Source organism: Trachypithecus francoisi, unplaced genomic scaffold (assembly GCF_009764315.1).
Source record: "Trachypithecus francoisi isolate TF-2019V2 unplaced genomic scaffold, Tfra_2.0 Lachesis_group4, whole genome shotgun sequence".
Taxonomy (NCBI): domain Eukaryota; kingdom Metazoa; phylum Chordata; class Mammalia; order Primates; family Cercopithecidae; genus Trachypithecus; species Trachypithecus francoisi.
Window position 1 is genome coordinate 143,162,569 of NW_022681469.1, and position 5,893 is coordinate 143,168,461.

General features: G+C 38.9%; 1 pseudogene; it reads right to left on the bottom strand.

Annotated features, from left to right (window-relative positions):
- Positions 1 to 3,730: 3,730 nt before the first annotated feature.
- On the bottom strand, positions 3,731 to 5,240 carry LOC117072696 (annotated as a pseudogene).
- Between the last annotated feature and the right edge of the window lie 653 nt (positions 5,241 to 5,893).

Below are 5,893 nucleotides of genomic sequence, written 5' to 3' on the forward strand. Positions count from 1 at the left end.
GCCATGTTCCTGGACAGAGTATATTCCACTTTTATAAGCTTCCACACGGAGTCTTCAGACTTTTCTCAAGAAAGCCGTGAGCTTTTTGAAGGCAGAGATGGTATCTCCTCTAGTGTCGAGGCAGGAAATGTACATGTGGTCAGTTTTTAGGACTGGTTGTAGGAATGAAAGAATGAATGAAGATGCAAGCCAAGCAGTCAATGGGTGAGTTCTCCTGTAACCACTGTGCTGTGAGAGTCCTGCTGTCCCTAGACTGCCTCACTGTGTCCCCTCCCTGGGACTCTGTGGTGGGTGTACTCTGCACCAATTTTATGCTATGCTGGGAGAGCATATCAGGGAACAGCAGGTGTATGGTACCTGAGGAGATAGACATGTGGTCTCTTTTTATTCATGTATTACTATCTCTGATGCTGCACTTAATCTCTCCTTGGAACTCTCTCCATCTCTATCCATTTTTCTCTGCCTCTCTTTTCTCTGTCCAGGTGGCCTTGAAGCTCAAAGGATGGAGAAATCATCAAATCAGTGGATACAATAATTTGTTTATATTCCAACTTTGTAAATCAGGGGTTATATGACTTTGGCCAAGTTGTTCACTTCTGTTCTAAGCTCCAGTTTCCTTATATACAGGACCCAGCACTGAAACAGATGAACTTTCAGGTATTTTTGAGATTCTCTAGTCAATTCTTGATGTCAGTTCGTTCCCACCAGTCAGTTTCCCAGTTACTGTTTGCTTCCAGGTAGGCACCGCACTACCTCTACCCACTTTTCTTCCTCCACTTTCCAGAGCAGCCCATGCTGCTGGTAGTGGGGCTCTCTCCTTAGAAGTCACTGCATTTCCATACTGCGTTGAGGCGCAGATGTCAATCCCTTTTCTAGGTAAGACAACTGGAATTCAGGGAGGTGAACCCACTAGCAAAAGTGACATAACAGCTAACTATCAGAACTAGAATTTGATTTTAGGCCAATCTGAAACCATGATCTCTTGCCCTTTTGTATTTTATTTTGCTCAAAATGAAAATTCAGAAAGCATAGAGCAAACATGGTTTTTATTAATTTAGAAGTTAATTCACAGTTCCGCATTATTATTTTCTCCTTATGTGTTGGGCACTATGCAGAGAACGCAGACTGCTTTAGTATGAGTAAATAAAAGGGCATTTCAGTGCTAGCTGATGCTGGCTCCTAGACCCTAGTTTGGAGTTTAAGAAGGGTGATAACTCTTAGCTCTCCGCACAGAGGTGAATGGGCAATGCCCTGGCTGCCTGTGGTGTCTGCAGCTGTGCCGAGTCTATCTTGCAGGTCAGTGATTAGTGGTAGAAAAGGACGCCTGCTTGCTTGATGTTAGAGATACCACATGAGAGAGGCTGCACAAGTTCTGACATCAAACTGCCTCGGGAGAATGTACACGGGACTAAATGGTTGTGTGGGCCTGACCCCACTCTTAAGTCATTGAGTAATTCTTTTAATTAGTCACACAACACTTTCTAAATCTAACCACAACATTTAGAAACAACATTTGTTTAGAAATTCAACATGCTGCACCAGAACCAAGTTCGATCATATTGCTTGTAACTCAGGGTCTAAAGACTGCAACAAACTTAGCAAAGATGTGGTTGGTATCCAAAGGGAAAAGCGCTTCATTTCAAGGTAACATCTGCTTGAAGGGTTTGGTGCCCCAGAGGGTACTTTACCAGAAAGCCATTAAAGATACAAATGGTCTCTAAACTCCAACTTATTTTACGTTTCAATTCAGCAAGCCAGAGTCATCAATTTTTTTTCGTTTTTTCTTTTTCTTTTTTTTTTGTCTATTCAACAATACTAGTCAGAGAGGCAGGTAAACATGAAATTGGCAGATGATAACTCTCAAACCTAAACCCATAGAGTAAAGCCAAATTAAAACATTTGCAAATGTTCTTATTCTTGTATGTTGGTTCATTCAAAATAGAGACTTCTTTTTTGATTTTTAAATAGATACTGGTTTCATTCCCATGACAGTTTTGTTAAATATAAAGAATGTTTTCTTGCACATCTTCCACAGGACAATAAATAAATTGAAGTGCAAAGTCATTCCACTCCGAGAAGGGAAATTTCAAAATACATTTTAGAATTCAGGAACTTTTGCACTGCATGTGAATTAACTATTTTTAGCCTAAACATGAGACTTATATTTAGAGGCTGAAATCAGCTGATATAGCCTTATTTATGGTCTGACCCAACTGAGAGATGAAATCCGCTGTGATCATGGGCTTGGACATATAAATTCAAACTTAGTCTCTAAATATAAGGGGATCCTGATGACTAAAGGTAACATTTGCTGGAGTTTTCAGACTTAACAAAAGAGTGTCTGTTTTTGAGTGTTTTACGTTACATTTTTTTAATTGAATTTTTTTAAATTCAGCAGCTAAATTCCTTTTAAAATGATTTTATGTCTTGTCCTGATTACTAGTGGGAGCTTAGAAATCATACTGAAAACTTACATTAAGTTCCTCATTCATATTTCAGTAAAAATTACCTCAATTGACTTTCATATATATTTTGCAAACTTAGATTAATTTTATCAGAATATCTTTGGTAAAAATTAATGATATGCTTTTATTTCTTTGGAAAACACAATGTATTAGCCAACCTACTGTGGTAAAATCAACTGTGTTTTTCTCAGTAGAGTGATGGTCAATTCTTTTCTTTATTCTTATTAGAAGGGGAGATCAGATACTTCCCCAGTTATAAGGATTCAGAATTACTCATTTGAATGGGAGGATATAATCTCAAAGTTCCTTTTGACGCTAGAAAATATCATCCTAGTCTAAATTAGTTCTTTCTAGCGATAATTCAACAAATGACATTTCTTATAACTGGATTTCACCTTCTTTTCTAGTAAAAGTGCCTTTTAAAATGTATGGAGTAGTGAAATGAGCAGATCAAGGAATTTAAAGACATAGGGAAAATAATAAAGTGGTAAGAATTTTCCAAAACCATGAGCTCACTATCTTTTTCTTCACATATTTGATTAGTTTATAGAACTGCATACCTTCACAACTTAGAGTAATAGAAAAACTACCTCTCCACTTTTGTTGTTGTTGTTTATTTGTTTTCAGAATTTGGCTTCATTATGTAGTAGAGAAATAATTTGGAGTCATTTTGAGACAGAAGTAGGAGTTTTGTCAAGTCAATACTGCATTGCAGTTTGGTCCACGGAAGAAGCTATGCCTGAGATACAAAAGATGCTTCTACACATTACCTGCTTTATGTTCACTTCCTCTCCCCTTTTCTCTCATCAACTTTATTGGGTTAAAACGCCACATACCGCTTTGTATAAATGACTCCCTGTGTCTGGAGTTTGGTTAGAATTTTACGTCCTAAACCAAACTTGTGGCTATGCTATTTGCACCCTGTCACAAGACTTGACATAATACAAAATATAAAGTCATAAGAAAAACTTCTGGATGCCACCCCAAACCATGGAGCATTCAATTTAGAATCTCCTGAATATCAGGATGACAGATGGCACACAATCTGTATGGATCCAGCTCTTGAGCAGCAGAAGCTCATAATTGCAAAGGCTACACTGATTAAAAGATACAAACACTGTTTCAAATTGTCTGTATCAGAATCACAATTTTTGTCTGAAACTGATCCTTCACTGGAAAAAAAAAAAACAAAAAAAAAAAACCAGTTTGATTACATTGAAGAGAATGCGGTAACCTGTGAATTCTGAATAGCCACTCCATGAAAACAAGTTAATATATGATATTAGAAAGATGAAGGGGAGGAGTATTTACTGACACAGCACTCTTCAATCTCTCCATTTTGATTACAAAAGCAGGCCTTACAATATTGATTTCATATAATATGCATTATTTGCCAAATTTTAAATTTGTCCTAATTGGATAATAACATGTACTGCTGTTAGTCTTCCCCATAGATGTCATTTTCTTATGCTTCATTTCCTCAAAGTCAAACTCTAATCCTGTAATCTTATTTTAGATGTTTTTTAATGTCATCCCAATTGTCTCAAAGTGAGTGGTAGGATTGTATGCACGGGAAATAAAGATCTGGCTTTCTGTCACCAAGTCTTTTGGTACCAGGAGGCCACTGATGCTAACAAATTCCCATCTAGTTGGCTCCAAGAGCTCCAAAGCTGGTTTGACTTCCTTCTCAGGCTCCTTGGTCTCCACAGTTGTAGTAACTATGGCAATATACTTCCCTTGTGCTGTCACACTGTGCGCAGAGGAGATTGTGCAAACACAGATATCTGACTTTCGACTGACTTGGTTCTGTGGAATAATGATCTGGCAGGAGTTGACATCACTGGTGTTCTTGATGGGGTGGCTGAGGATGCAAATAACTCTCATTACCTGGCCCACTTTTTCTGGCCGATCTTTTACATAGTGGAGGTCACAGATGAGCTGCTTACAGTGAGCAATTTCTCCTTTGGATTTTACACCAATTACTTTTCCATTCTGCACGATGATTTCTTCAATTGGTTTATTCAGCATATAGGTACTTTCATAAATAGCACTTAGCCTTGCAGAAAACCTTGTGGCAGTTCTCCAAGGCCACAGAGTGGATAAAGGTGTGGACTTTTGCCATATCTTGCCAAAGATTCACTGTCATGTTTAATTCTATTAATGGTTTCACAACATGGTTGATCTAAGTAGTCATCAGTTTTGTAAAGTGCAAGAGCATGACCAGTAAAATCTGTAACATCTTAGCCCAAATCAAATTTCTTATACATCTCTCACATTGTGGTCTTCTTAGGATCAATTCCCACTAAAGTTCTCGGATCTTTTTCATCTAAGTTGGCAACATACACTAGGAATTTCCTAAAGTGATGTTTCTTAAACAGTCCTATTAAGCTAGATGTCAGGGCTTCTGTTTCAGTGGAAGGAACCTTGTAGATTTTTCCACCCTTATAGACAAAGCTCCCTTCAGTCACTAAAATCCAGATAGCCAGTTATCTCTGTATAAAGCAGCATCTTAACCAGCTGCCCATTAGCCACAAGGAACTTGGGAATCAAGTCAGCATTCCAGTCTCTTCCTCTCCTCATTGATGCTGATGGTGGTCCTGGTATTTTAAATCTTTTGTATAAATCTTCCAGTAATGTTATAGAGGCACTCTCTCCTCCATAGTAAAGGTGTCAATCCATATGAAGAACTTTCTTGCCCTTCACTGACTTTATACTGGAAAGGATACATTCCACCAGGCCGATGCCCAGCACAATCACATCATACTCCTCGTTCATGGTGGGTGGGGCAGGTGTGGATGCAGGACCCGAGAAAGGAAAAGGCGCATGGGCTCCGTTACCACCCTGTGAGGCTGTGAGATGTTCTCTGGCATGAGGGAAACTGGAAGAGTATCTCTCCACTTTTTTTTTTCTTTTCTGAGGCAGAGTCTCGCTCTGTCACCTAGGCTGGAGTGCAGTGGTGTGATCTTGACTCATTGCAACCTCTGCCTCCCAGGTTCAGGCAATTCTCCTACCTCAGCCTCCTGAGTAGCTGGGACTACAGGTGTGCACCACCACGCCTGGCTAATTTTTGTATTTTTAGTAGAGATGGGGTTTCACCATGTTGGCCAGGATGGTCTTGATCTCTTGACCTCGTGATCCACTTGCCTTGGCCTCCCAAAGTGTTGGGATTACAGGCGTGAGCTACCATGCCCACCCCTCTCCACTTTTTAAGGAAATATTATTTCTAGTTAAGTTTACACTGGATCTTCAATTTTATGAAAATCATCTAATTTAAAAATACTGTCAATACTTCTTCTTTGACTTCATTTTCCTAAGTAGACATTTCTCCTGCTTGAGTATGGCCCAAATATATTGTTTTATTTCCATAGCTTGAAGGATATTGGATTTAACATTATCAACATGTAAATCACTGCTCTGCCACTTCCTCA